The sequence below is a fragment of the Argopecten irradians genome, chromosome 1 (assembly GCF_041381155.1).
Source record: "Argopecten irradians isolate NY chromosome 1, Ai_NY, whole genome shotgun sequence".
NCBI classification, from domain to species: domain Eukaryota; kingdom Metazoa; phylum Mollusca; class Bivalvia; order Pectinida; family Pectinidae; genus Argopecten; species Argopecten irradians.
In genome coordinates this window covers 36,065,919-36,081,299 of record NC_091134.1, presented here as the reverse complement: position 1 = coordinate 36,081,299, position 15,381 = coordinate 36,065,919, and the positions used below count along the sequence as shown (strand labels likewise).

Here is a 15,381-nt window from a genome sequence, read left to right as displayed (position 1 = left end):
AGTTGTATGTATAAAAACACCAAGTTTTATTACACAACCAAGCAACAGCTTCTAAGCCTAGCTACAGATCAGTTATCCTCTCTCCCACCAGGTGTGCTCTCCATTTATCATCACAGTTCATACCTAGAGATCTACCCTCAAACGTCTCAACCTGTTCTTATATGTTCAGGTAAACTCTTGTGAAAATTCAGAATCACTGTTTTAAGTATGCCTCTTTTCTGATATTCAGAATCACTATTTTAAGTATGCCTCTTTTCTGATATTCAGAATCACTATTTTAAGTACGAATCTTTTCTGATATTCAGAATCACTATTTTAAGTACGAATCTTTTCTGATATTCAGAATCACTATTTTAAGTATGCCTCTTTTCTGATATTCAGAATCACTATTTTAAGTATGACATCTTTTCTGATATTCAGAATCACTATTTAAGTATGCCTCTTTCTAATTCAGAATCACTATTTTAAGTATGCCTCTTTTCTGATATTCAGAATCACTATTTTAAGTACAAATCTTTTCTGATATTCAGAATCACTATTTTAAGTATGCCTCTTTTCTGATATTCAGAATCACTGTTTTAAGTATGCCTCTTTCTGATATTCAGAATCACTATTTTAAGTACGAATCTTTTCTGATATTCAGAATCACTATTTTAAGTATGCCTCTTTTCTGATATTCAGAATCACTATTTTAAGTATGACATCTTTTCTGACATTCAATAGAAACCTACCTGACACTAATGATAGATAAAACGTAGGTATCCATCCTTTTTGTTATTGTACTATATATAGTAGCCACAGGTGTACCCACGATCAGCCTCACTGTTTGTTGTGGTACAGTGATGGTGGCTGGGTGTAGTCTGCCAGATGGACATTCATAATAGATTAGATCAGGCTTCCTCAGACCTACACTTCCTCATTGATCCCTAATAAACCATCAACAAATCACCTTACACAGTGTAGATAAACTACTATAATCAAACAACTACAGAAAAACCAGTTACATTTTTTTGTAAATACCCTTAATTTTGTAAATATATATTTTTTTTTTGTAAATACCCATACAGACATCTAAAATTAAGCTCATAACTATATACCTATCCAGCTTACTTAATTACGTTTTTTTAATTTTTCGTTTATACAAGGCCACAGAAGCTGAGTGGTTACGATGTCCCAAAAATAATTATCACAAGGCCTCCACATCTGGGTCATGGGTTTGAATCCCACGTGGATCAGTTATCATGAGGAACTGACCGCTGGTAGGTGGTTTTTTCTCTAGGTACACCAACTTTCCTTCACCTTATAAACCTGAAAAATATCCTTTAACGACCATGGCTGTTAATAGGGACCCTAAACCAATCAAAAGATATATATAAATTGTTTATGTATGTAAAATGAAATAAAACTTGTTTTCCCCCAGAGTAGAGTAAGCAATACCAGGTTTATCATTGAGCTTACACAAGTCGTCCATCATAATTAAGGGTATGACAGCAAAATGAATTGACAAAAAAAAGTCTGCTAACCTATCCAGAATGACCTCACTTATACATATAACATGTCACACACATCTCATTTCTCAGCTGTGATGTCATCAAAAGTGTTATGATTCAATGATGTCACAAATTACATATCATGGTGACATGTGTCCGAGACACTTATTAGCCTATGAACCAATTAATGTCCCTACATTCCTGTATCATAACTATCCTGTACAACAAAAATCTGACATCTAGACATCCTGATTACATGTACCTAAGAAATATGTACATCAATTGTGGTATAACTTTAATTCATACTCAGTAAAATATAGAAAAAATTTTATTTTTTTTTTAATATTGAGGGATCAATGTCATTACCTTTGCATACACCTTTAAATGTTTGAAAGACATTTTTCACCTCTGACATTTGGGTTGCTAACATATTACACTGTATATTGTAAATGGTGATACAATATTTATTTTCATACCATTCAACAATTTCAAATTCATTGCCTGAATAAATGATGTACATCACATTAACTTTAGACTTATAAGGTACATTGTTTTTCTTGAAATTATCATCAAATATCAGCGAAGCAGAACCAGAACCAGAAGAATAAATACTAGCTCTAATACAATATTTTTTAAATAATATCTAACATAGATGCATTTACAAAGAGCAGGATAAAAATAACATGGAGTTCTTTTTCAGCTGTACCTCTTCTTATATCATCCTGCAACAGTATACCACCTCAGAACAGTAATATATGCAGTACATGTATAAAGCATACCCTGCAATACATAGAAGAATTTGACTTGATGTTTGACAAACAACAAGACAGACAGGAAGGGCTTTTGTTACTTTGTAATGTCAATCTATAGACTTTGAAGGTCCCTGAAATGCTCCAAAAATAGAGCCATTCTTCCCTATCTCCAATATGAATGTAGATCCTCTGATTTAGATCACTGCAACTTAATTACCAAACAATGTCCTTAATGTAACTCATGTAACTATGTCCCATGTATATATGTACCAACAAATGCTTAAGCTATTAATATATTATCTGTATAACTGACTATAGCCAATGCTCTACATCAACTGTGGTGGCCAAATGGTTAAGCCAAAGTGTTCCTACATAATATGCCCCAGTCACACATTCATGGATCATCTCAACGGCGCCTCTACGAATCTAATTCCACGGATGGCCCCGAAAAAAGAACAGTTTTCGATATCCGATACGATTCTGATACGGCTTTGCAACGGTGTGTCTACGGGTCTTCACGAATATATACCGGTACTGAAGGTAGTCACAGGAACCTGGCATGAATTTTTTTAACCATCAGTATACATATATCACCGTTTTAAAAAATAGGTCCCTTTTCTCTACTGCCGATAATATATTTATATGTATACTGTTGGTTAAAAAATTCGTGCCAGGTCCCTGTGTGGAAGTGTATTCAAATCATTCGTTAGTCTCTCCTCTCTGCCTCCAGTCACCTTTTTGGAGTGTCATCAAGAGTCTTGGACATTTTGGCTACATCAATAGACATGTTTTAATGGCAAGCATCATTTATTGATCATCTCTTGACACATGACACATACTACGATGGGCCCTATAAATGTGAGGTCTTTTAGGTATCGTGTTAGTTTTGTACTTGCCAATCTTGTAACAGTACTCATACCATGGTAGATCTTAATATTCCATATTTTATCGTGACTTTACATAGTTTACCGTTATCATCTTTGACAATCCTGGTTGGTTCTGACCTCTCAGTAAAGTCGCGTAACTATATCGTTTTGCACTGTGACCAATCCACATACTAGAGCCTTCAACCTCCGAGACTAGAGGAGCAACTGTCTGGCACTGACAGAAGGTTGTGGGGTTTTCTCCAGAGATTCTGGTTTTACTCAACATTCTAAACGTCATGTACACCATCTTTACATGACCATGGCTGTTAATAGGACATTAAACAAAATACACCCAAACCAAGTCAACATCAACCAAGCTATGCCCCACATTCAGGCATGTTATACAAACCATGCTCAAATAAGGTATAAACCACAACCTAATTTATTAACTTTATCCTATGCATATTCAGCCAATTTAAATTACCGTACATTCTATCAGGTTTTCTTGAAAATTCTCGACCTTTATTGAAAACTGTAACAAGGACATAGTCATTCAGATCCCCCGCCAATGGAGAGCTAAATCAATTTATGCATTAATTTTATATGCTAGTAAGAGTATAGGGAAAGTATTTTAAAACCCAACTGCAATTGAAGAATATATACAAAACATATTTATGGGTTTTTTTAACAAAGTGAAACCAACTTTGAAAACATTTGCTTCTTTGAAAAATACCAGAATTGATCTTAGCTTTAACAAAGTTCAGCAGCTAACAGTGCGATTTTTGATTTGTTTTAAACAGCGATGAGTTACATAGGAATTAAGTGAATGTTCATAGTAATTGAGTTTGATATATCTGAGTTTTACTGCATGCATATTAAATAAAAAGTAAAGCATAGTACAAAATTAAAAGTCCTACATAAAATGTGTCTATGAAGTTTCATGAAAATATCTCTGCTGGTTTTAGAGTTGTGCTCCGGAAACGATTCTTACACAAAAATCTGCCATTTTCAGCAATGTTTCCATGGTTACAGAAAAAAGTACAAAAAGTGAAAACCTTAAAATAGCAAAAGGCACTACTAGACCATAAGACTAATGTGCCTATGGAGTTTCGTGCATATATCTCAACCGGTTTTCCAGTTATGCTGCGGAAACGAACCTGATACAAAAATATGATATTTTCAGCAATGTTTCCATGGTTACGGAAAAAGTACAAAAAATGAAAACCTAAAAATAGCAAAAGGCACTACTAGACCATAAGAACAATGTGTCTATGAAGTTTCATGGAAATATCTCTGCTGGTTTTAGAGTTGTGCTCCGGAAAAGATTCTTACACAAAAATCTGCCATTTTCAGCAATGTTTCCATGGTTACAGGAAAAAGTACAAAAGTGAAAACCTTAAAATAGCAAAAGGCACTACTAGACCATAAGACCAATGTGTCTATGAAGTTTCGTGGAAATATCTCTTCTAGTTTTATAGTTATGCTCCGGAACAAAGCTGGTACAAAAATATGATATTTTCAGCAATGTTTCCATGTTTACGGAAAAAATGCTGAAAATGAAAACCTAAAAATAGCAAAAGGCACTACTAGACCATAAGACCAATGTGTGTATGAAGTTTTGTGGAAATATCTCTACTGGTTTTAGAGTTATGCTCCGGAAACCATTCGTACGGACGGACAGACGGACGGAACCCGTTTGTATATCCCCTGCCCAACGAACCCCGCCAACTTCCTTGGGCGGGGGATAATAAGTACAAATGGTCAGAAAGTGGTTACAAGGCATTTATATGCTCTATTTAATGAAAATAGAACTAAATCATATGCAAATCAAAGTCATCAGGTAGAAGCCATGAACGTGTCCTGTGCTGACATAATTCTAATGATCATGAATATACATCAGGATCGGAGTTGAGGTTTGTTGTATGATAGGAATCTAACAAAGTAGAACCACAGACTTCCCCATTCCAGAGATAAGAGCATTGTGTAATCTGATCTGGGCTAACAACAATGACTGTACACCTTATTGTGTGATAACAACACTTGTATTTCCAGATCAACCCTTATCATCAGTGAACATTATCAGGTGTTCTGAGGGCCAATCACGACTTTTACTCATATGGCTGACATTATCTATATCAATCCTATTTATAACACTGTAAAACAACCTATTTTTCTTACATTTCATGGCCAAGAAGAATCCATGAAAAATAAATTGCTGCAAAGATGTTTCAACAACAAGAACAATAAAGCTATTAAACTGTAAAACTTGAAATTAAATCGCTGGTAAAAAGTGTTTGGTCTGAGAAGGTGAAATCAATTTACCTGAAAATAAGTTGGTTTACAGCATATCCAAACATTTGTTTATTATTCATGCCTATTGAAACTTTTAACATCAATTAACAAGATTCTTTACTGCTGAACAATTGATTCTGTAACTTAAAATGATCTTACAAAAGCCATCTTGGTATAAGTGTTAATAAGAGCTTGAATCATTGAGAACACATATTTGCTACACAGAATATGCAGACTTCCTGGTGTGCAAACGATTCTTCGATGTTTTTTATGGCAAGAGACTGACTAACTCTGGTTAGTATAAGATATTCAATATGACTGTACATGTGCAGTTATAAACATAGCAGACACATAATACACCTGGTCACTGCCAGGTCATCAGACGCCCAGCCTTGAATCATTTTACTGCTGACCAATCATTTCTGTGGTAAAACCCAAAACTTCAAAGACAAAGAATTTACAATTTTGGAGAAATTCCCTTTCAAGAAATGTCCAATCTTGACCAATTTTCTTTGGGTCAGTGATGGACGGAGAGTCCATCCATCACTGTCACCTGAGGCATCTATCATCCATTAGATGCTATACAGGTGTAACTGTGCAGTCAAAGCAGTAAACCAATGCAAGTTCATCAGTGACCAGTACCTGTCTTAACGAACACTGTCTGTCATACGACATTTACAACCGAGCTTCATTATTATCATAACATTTAAGTCAGTAAATCACTTGTATTTACCTTGGCATCCAACTCAGCAGGGTCCGAGAATTATTACAATTACATCAGTATATCAGCCACAGCACAAAAAGTATGACAATCATACCACATCAGATATAAGTGAAACCCAAATCACAGAATCCTGAAAATCACATGATGCTGGAGATTTTTTTCGACTCTATCATATAACGACAGTAGTCAGACAGTAAAAACTCCCCACTGGTTTGTTTGTTGATGTGGCTAACCTTTTGTAAAACAATCTGAGGCATCCGCTAACATGCAGCTACCTGGTGGAATCTCCACTGTACAGTGATGTAACACACAGTGACGGCCATCTGTCAGTAACTATACATCAGGAACAAAGCATTTCCATGCAGTAAGACCCAGCAATAAAAAATTCAAATTAGCCATTTTTTACTTTCTTTGTTTTACATGACTGATTCTGACTGGTAAAGACAGCATATACAGACATGTAAACAGTGGAAAAATTAAACTGTAACAAGATGCTTATAAATTTCTAAATACAAGGAAATTGGAATGTCTGCACAGCAGTTTAAAACATTGCAAAAAACAAAAATATTGTTTAAAATTGGCCCAAAGGAAAAGAATTTTATCTATTTATAGTAACTGTGACTTGACCATTGACCTTTGACAAAGTGTCCCAAACATGCACTTTCCTTGAGGAAGATATCCATGAAGCTTGAGTTTGATCACCCAAAGGGCCCTTGACTTGGCAAACAAAAAAATTTCTCTGTTTAATCAAGCAACAGTAACCTTCACCCTTACCGTCAAACATGGAAAATAATCTCAATGCAAGTCAGCAAGCACTTTCCCGAAAGAAAATGTTTATAAAGTTTGAATTTAATTTCTGAAAAAACTTGAGTTATAGCACAAAAAGGAAATCTAAACTTTTAGTTACAGTGCCACTGTGGCTTTGACGTTTAAACTAGGACAACCATCACAAGCAACTATCGAATTCCCTATGCAAGGTGTCCATGAGTTTGATCATCTAAAGGGATGGATATTGTGTTATTATCTAGGGGAACTCTTTTTGGAGGTGATGCTATCACTGAAACTGCTAACATTGACATTGTGATACCTGTATTCACATTTACCATGCAGGCATGCACAACACAAAATAGGACATGCATCAATCACCGGTGCCAAGACTTTCCTTAAACGTTACAGTCAACAAATAAGTCTTACTTGATCTTGAGCATTTGTTTCAAGGACAACCTTTTTTACAAACTTCCTCATCCACAGTCAACCCTTGTTATCACTTCCTCATCCACAGTCAACCCTTGTTATCACAAACTTTGAATTCATGTACAGTATAACTGCGACATCAGGAACATTTTACAGACAACACCAACAATAGGACCCATCAACATTAGTCGATCCAATTAACTTTATGTTATCCCCACTGGACCACCAGACAATTTTATAGGGACAGAAAACACTACCTCTCCAACAGTACCCATCAACATATTGCTCATATGATCACTCCAATTAACCTTAATTTACCCCAAACTGGAAAACCACACAATTTTATTGGGACAGTCGACACTCAATAGCAGCCATCAACTTTCACATTGTCGTCTATCCATTTGTCCATTAACAGAAACATATAATTTCCTCTGCTGTTTTTGTCACTCTCACTGATAGGCCTTGTCAGGTCAGAAAGGTTTTTCTGACCACAAATGTCTCCGGCCATAATGGGCCCCACCCACACACCTTGAGATGACCTCAATAATGCCAGAATGTTGGTTAGGTATGGCCAGGATGTGGCCACAGGTGCTGAGATTTATGGTACAGCCAGAGAGATATAAAATCACCACACAACAAACACTTTGTCTATATCTTCATGCTTATGTTAAAAGAGCATAGGATTATAATCAACTTGGTATCAAATAAATATCTTCCTCAGTCAAACACTTATAATTTCAAAGAATAATAGGTGATTCAAAAACACAAGGGGTTCATCATCAAATACAGTTGAACTTTGTTCACTTGGCTCTTCCAACTCAAAGAGGCCATTTAATTTGAAGTGTTTATTGGTCAAAACAAAAAATATTACTACATATTTTAATGCACAGTTCACTTGCAATTGAATACTCATATTTTGCCTTAATTTACAGTTACCATGGTTCTGTCTAAGCTCAGCCTTTCTGTTAAAACAAAGTTTGATCGACTGCATTTCTGTTGAAACAAAGTTTGATCGACTGCATGTCTTTCTTTCCAAATATATCTGTAACAAACTTACACCAGCTAACCTAGCAACCTACATTTGTTTTTCCTGTAATTTATGTTCCTTTTCAACATACCTGTAAGTTTTTTTACCTGGTTTAACAAACCAACATAAAACCTCAACAGGAAGTGAGATTTACGGCTGCCATGTCTTAATGTTAGTGAGGAATGCTAATACAAAACTAATACATTTATTGTGTCTCTGAATTACAGGACGCTGTATTAGGTAAGCTCTGTATATAGATGGTCCTCAGAGTTTGTTATTATTGACAAAGTTTAGATTCCTGTGTAGTTCAACTAGCCGTCCTTCCTATTAAAGTCATTTCCAGCTGTTTCTAACCGTATATTGATTTTACACTGACATAAGCTATAGACAGTAATACAGTGGATTTTTTAGTACAGCCTTCTCTCTACATCAAATACTACCTTAATTAAAGATCATTATTCAACATAACTGGTAGACTCAAGCTTTTAATTCTTACTTATGATAAGTCCTGACCACCTGAACAGAAAATCAATATTTTAATAATGTATGTATATATCAACTTAATCCCCTGGTTAGATCTAAACAGACTTGATTTATTTCTTCTAATGGAGCTACATGTATCAAGTGCATGATGTCTGTGATGAGAATTTCACAACCAAGTTCTACCAAATACTGGATTATCTCCCCCTACTTTGAAATCAAAAATACCATTAATTATATAAAATTGGTATTGTAGAGGTCAAAATTATATTAAAGAATTTACAGTAATTGTTTTGAAAATCAAAAGATTACAAATGTGTATTATACCATTATACCATTCCTGTGGATAAAATGAATCCTATCCCAACAAGTATTCAAACAGTTCTAATATTCAATCAAATACCAGGTGCCTTGCTATCCACAAATTTAGATTTACTGGGGAGCATATACTGGTACAGTATATATTACCAAATGAACTGAGGGAGAAATACAAATGGTAAACCCACAGGGATGGCAAGAGTACGTTATAGAGTCAAAGATATATATGCAAAATCATTTATATATACCATGTACTCTTGATTTCAGTCTAAACAGCAGTAGAAAAGCCATTTCTATTTATGTATATGAATATATATTCCTATAAGTTTTTCCTTCAGCTTAGTCTTTTTGCTGGAGAACACTTGTGGTACAGGTATTGAGGAAATCTAATCCTCCAAAGTTGTAAATCGTCAATAGGGGTTAACTATGTGGTGTATACATGTCACTCCAGTCTGAAGGAAATTGTCAATCTCTTTGTGGACACAATCAGCCAACAACCTTATCAAACCTTTGGCTAGATTTCTCACAGGAAAATTCCTAACAACTTTTAACTCAACATATCAAATCACTCGGACTTAATGTTAATTGACATACATACCTATTAACCAAGCAAGCTTTCACAATCTGAACTCGGAACACTTGACGATCTTATAAAGTCTCCATTTCCTTGAACTATATAAACTCTCAAATAGTTCAATTCTCAGTTAATTTGAGTTGAAATCTTTATAAATTCTGCACATTATTTGTTTTCCTACACATAAAAAGTATATTCAAACAAATACATACAGGACTCTAGCCTAATTAAGCTAACCATACTCGAATTGGACTATTCTGATAACGGCTAGCCATGCCCACATTAATTACACAGGGAATGTTTCCCGAATTTTATCATTTCTCATTCACAGTCAATTATAGATACAAAGAGGTCGCCATTTCACTATCACAACTGTTTCAGTATCCAGACATGACTATCAATATCAAATTGTTTTAGTCTCAAAATTAAATTAGGTCTATACACATTCATGTTTAGCATTAAAGGGACAATTCAGTCTAAGAGAACATTAAAATTTGTACATATATCGGAAAAAACCCAGTTCTAATGGAAATTATATCAGTTGGTTTTACTGTTATATGCCTGAAAAGCCCATGGTGGTGACTTGTGTGTGAAATGTTCAAACTCGCTCGCTATCCGCCATTACACACTGAGGTCGAACTTCTTGTATGCCGAACCCTGTCCCTTGCTCGTAGAGTAATGCAACTTTTGTCCAGAACTGCTCAAATCGCTCTGACAGTAGTGTGTTTACCTTATTAGGTGAATTGTCTTGCCTAAAAAATCATTTTATCACCTCCTCAGTGGTTATGCAGTTCATTTGTTTAATGTGCGTGACTTTGGCTCGGTATAGGTACAGCGTCCATATTGTACCTGCTAAATCGTATTGATCAACGATTTGATATTTCAGCGATATTAATTAAAATACTTAACAATGTCATGGAATTGGTCAATGTTTTACGTTAAATGTTTCATAAGAAATGTAGAACAATACATTTATGCTATATTTTGCTTCTTGGTTATATAAAAGAATTAGCCTGAGTGAATTGTCTCTTTAACCTATAGAAAATGCCATTTTCAATAAATTAAACTACACATTTCATCAAACAAAATAAAATGCATTGCAGCATGTCCAGACATTTAACTCCATAACACTTTGTAGATGTATCCAAAACTCTTCAGTTCTTTACCATGGCCAATTCCCTTCAAATTTAAATGAACAATCAATGTGGGCACTGAATACATGGTTCTTTTTCCAAATTCAAACTGGACACTAGTACTCTTACCTTGCTGCCTTAGTTCTATCTTAAATGGACACCCCACCAGTTATCTGCAGACCTTGGTAATCCATATTTATGGCTTTAAAACTCATTCCATAGTTAGGTGTAATCACACCCTTGAGATACTGGGATTCCTCCCTGGACTGTACTGAGATAGAGGGGACTAAGGGCCCTGCCTGTCTGACTGAAATACAGGCTATCAGTATTGTCACCTTCTGACAATCCAGTGTAAAGTGTTGGTAGGTATCTTATCATCTTACCCTGTTTACACCATAAATCCCCATCCTTTTCCAGTCACATGGGATTAACCCTATCTGTCTCTGGGGAATTAGACACAGAGGGTCGGCTTGAAAGGACATAACGGTAAAACCTGTCTTAGCAACCACCTCTGTATACAGACCACCTGCTCAATAAAACTACTTTTCTAGGCTCACAAATGACCAATTTCAACAATATAAAATTGTCATCTCTATAAAAAATTATTTTTTCCTCTGTCACAGCTTTGACTCTAAAAGAATTATCTGTGTTTCAATCATTTCATTCAAAGGTGAGAGAGAATGTTGTCCTTTAGAGAAAGACAGATCTGTAGAAACTTTCAAGTTCTCATGAAGCAAGTGATTGATGATTTTTAATGGCTCACCAATTCATGGTCACATAGAAATACACCAGATCTGAAAACTTGTACCCATGTAAGACATACCTGAACACTTTCAGTTCTTGTGAACGGAGATTTAGAACTACTATATATATAGACTATATATAGTCCTTATGAACTAAGAGGTTGAAACTGAAACTCTTAAGTCATTATAGACAGACCTGGAAAACTCGCATATTAAGAAACGTTGAAGCTAAAACATCCTTAGATTTGAAACTCTCAGTCACCATAGAGCAATGCAAAGTTCTCAGTTTTTTATCCACTTGTCTGTCGAGATGTAGTAAAGTGACAAAACTTTCAATATACAGTAACACTAAACTTTCAGACAAGGGTACAGACATAGACATCGGAGTCACATCAAACACGTCTCTGACAGGGAGACTTCACACAAGATCAAAGGTACAAGACTTACAACACATTAATCATCCTTATAGAACTTCATATGTCATTAAAAAGTAAGGAAATATTCAAATATATTCAAATCTGACATACGGTACAATGGATCTATGGTGCTAAAACAGTACTCACCTAGCTCAGTGTTAACAGAACATCCAGGTTATTCCTGATATTCAAACAATGTCACAAATCACCAAAAACTGCACTCAACTGCTTACAGAACACAACTGCATGTGCCACATTTCATTTATGTCAGAAAAAATTCCCTGTGTTGAGGACAAAAACTTGTATCAGTATAGGTGGGGTGTAACAGAATGTGATGAATCAGAAACTATCCCTGTGCTGATCTAGTACTGATGATCAGACAAAGGTGGAGATGGAAAACAACAGGTAAATGTCCACAACATAGTGATGCTATCACCTCTATACCACTGTAGGGTACAGGAACACAGGTAATACTGGTGGGAGAGTAGTCACATCCTTCTACCACTGCATGGTAAAGGAATTACAATGGTCTACCACAGTAGGGTACTGGAACATAGGAATTGGTAATACTTGGGGGGGGGGGGGGGGTTGTCACCACAGTCTGACAACATTGGATATAGCTAAAATTGAGGTGATCCATTTCCACTTTTGTAATCTAGAATCAAATCCTACAATAGTTAACTGAAAACCTATGATACTTGTAGAACAAAATAAGTATATAGGCTTCATTAAAGGCCCACTACCTTTCCGGAGCAAAATATAAAGATTTCTTAAAAACATTAATTACCTCAGAAAATATATCCCGATGGCCTACGATGGGGTTACAACATATATGCAATATTTCCTGTGTAATATATGATAACAATGGCGAGTCATTTCGCTGTTTTACCGTCTGCCGCAGTGATAGTCAACTACCGCGCGGTATTTAGGATGACGGGGGGAAATCATAAGACGACCCGCGTTATGAAAATTAACATTTTAATTATTTTAATTAAATTGTTGAGGAGGTGATAATAAGTGTAGTATTAACGTTAAATTAATAACATTTGCCACTCGACAAAATTATTAATCTCGTTTTACATTCCCATTTTAAAAATCAGAAACCGTTTCGGAAAGGTAGTGGGCCTTTTACCTTAACAAGCCTATAAATGCGAATATAATTAGCAAAAAAAATCATGAGCAAATATTACCTTTGAAACAATTGAAAATGCCAAGTAAGCCATTTTGATATCTAAAATGAATCAGACAGCGGCAAGAAAGTAAAATACTTATCTAACCAGACCAAAATAATTAAAAATTTACTGGAGATAACAAACTTGAGATAAATCACAACACTTACCTACATATATCTACACACCTAGCCGTGTCCCTAACAGTATAGCGACTAGTGTATACCACAGCTGTCACATAGTCTTGTACAGATTTACCTATAACAGGAAACAGGGGCCAACAGGAAATAAATCAATGACGATCTATACTCCAACCCAACAGGTCATTCAGCTATACCAGAGTAAGATAAGGAAAGAATATGAAACGAGACTTAATTAAATTTTGACTTCTCTTAAAACAGTGTTGTTTGATACAGATGAAATGAGAAAATATTAGATATATTCTGCCTTTAGCTGATATCATATGCAATATCTAATAATCATGATATAACATGGTGTTTTTTGTTATTTTATCATTAATACTGTAAAGCCATTAAATTTCATTGGACATTTGATTTGATTTATTTCATGGATACATATTAAAAACAACGAAAATAAAACATAAACAAAAATTTAACCAGAACTAAATCTTTATCTGAAATAGAGAAGAACAAGGAAAATAACCCCCAATGTCAATGTTTATAGACATCAAACACCAAAATTTTACCCCAACGAAATTAAATGTTTTTAAAAGTGCTTCATACATGTAAGACATAGTTACATGCATAAGTGCTACATTGAAATGATCTGGCATTTTCTAAGAGGTCCTCATGATCAAGAACAATTACTAAAATGGTCGATATGACAATGATGGATGTTTCGGACATCATTGTGTCAGCTGACCAATCAATATAACCTCAACTATACAGGTTCCTATAAAACAAAGCATTTCCTGTCAACCGATATATTGTTGCCTGATGTATTCCCTATGCTGTCTTAGACGCCTTCAATCTGCAGATGTTATACAACTCCATATTCCTTTTAATGCACATGTATTTGGTACAACACTTTTAAGACAGATCTTAATTCACATACAGTAAATTTCCTACCCAATTTCTACCTACAACTTCACAAAACTTAACATTTACTTTATCATTTTGCTATTCTCACATATGTTTATTCAAGACTCCTTCGGCATTATTTCAGCCAAACTTTTTTTTTTCAAAATAAGGGAGATAATCATGAATATAATCATAGGGATTCAGAGATAATCTAGTATGATCAGAAAATGGTCTCTAATACCTCATTAATACTTCATACTGCTAAGTAAGCTACAAATCAATTTATTATCATACTACATGTATACTAATGTATCATCACTGATGACTTATGTATTTTTTTGTTGATTTGAAAATTTTTAAGACATCCATAATATCTTATATGGTAGTATAACACATTAAGAAATTCTAGGTATATTCCTGAATTAGTTCACCAGAGTTATTAGCTTACCTGGGGAAAAGCAGGTTAGTAATCCAATATCTTGTGTTTAAATCCCAATATATAGCAGTTGGATAGATATCTTCAAATCACAAAGTGGGCTACTACAGAAGAGAAATAAGCTGAGACACCAGCTTATAATACAATGTTGGAAACCACAGAGGAAAAATAGGCCTGACTCCAGTTAATAATATTAAGTTGCACACGAAAGAGAAAGCGTAAATGCAATGACACAATCGACCAGTAATGTTGACCAGCTGTATAGAGATGTTATCCTGGCAGTAGAGTGAGACTAACTGCCTCCAGCTAGTCACAGCTGATCATTACACGCCTGACTCTTGACCAATGCTATAGCCTCAAGTCCTCGGTCATCATTGGTCATCAAATACCGCAGGTCAATGGTCAAGCTTACATAAAGAGAAAGGTTAACTTGACGACGTTAGGATCTATCTGGCCGTTTATGGACCGTTACACCTGGGAGTGTGTTGTACCTGTGATTCGGAGACTATCTTTGGTATTTACACTATTTACAGCTATACGCTTTGTCACACAATCAAACATGACCTTACAATCGGCAGTACAACCCGCCTGATACAATGCTTTTCTAAGAGTGTCAAAATTGACAAGCTCGATCTACATTACATTTTCTATATTAACAACAAGGAGATAATTACACGAGTCAATGAAGAGATAACAAGAACCAATTAGACAGCTATACACATGTATA

General features: G+C 35.1%; 1 protein-coding gene across 14 annotated transcripts in view; it reads right to left on the bottom strand.

The window, feature by feature from the left end:
• LOC138326009 (SH3 and multiple ankyrin repeat domains protein 2-like) overlaps positions 1-15,381 on the bottom strand; it is an 87,261-nt gene that overhangs the window by 58,343 nt on the left and 13,537 nt on the right. Inside the window, exon 1 of one of the 14 annotated variants that reach the window (XM_069272127.1) lies at positions 14,667-15,090. The exons of 10 other annotated variants lie outside the window; for them this stretch is intronic. The gene's annotated coding sequence lies outside the window, so the exon portion shown is untranslated. Of the gene's footprint in view, positions 1-6,133; positions 6,292-12,156; positions 12,353-13,348; positions 13,423-14,666; positions 15,091-15,381 lie in introns of those variants that run through there. 3 more of the 14 variants (XM_069272118.1, XM_069272104.1, XM_069272111.1) reach the window with 3 other exon arrangements.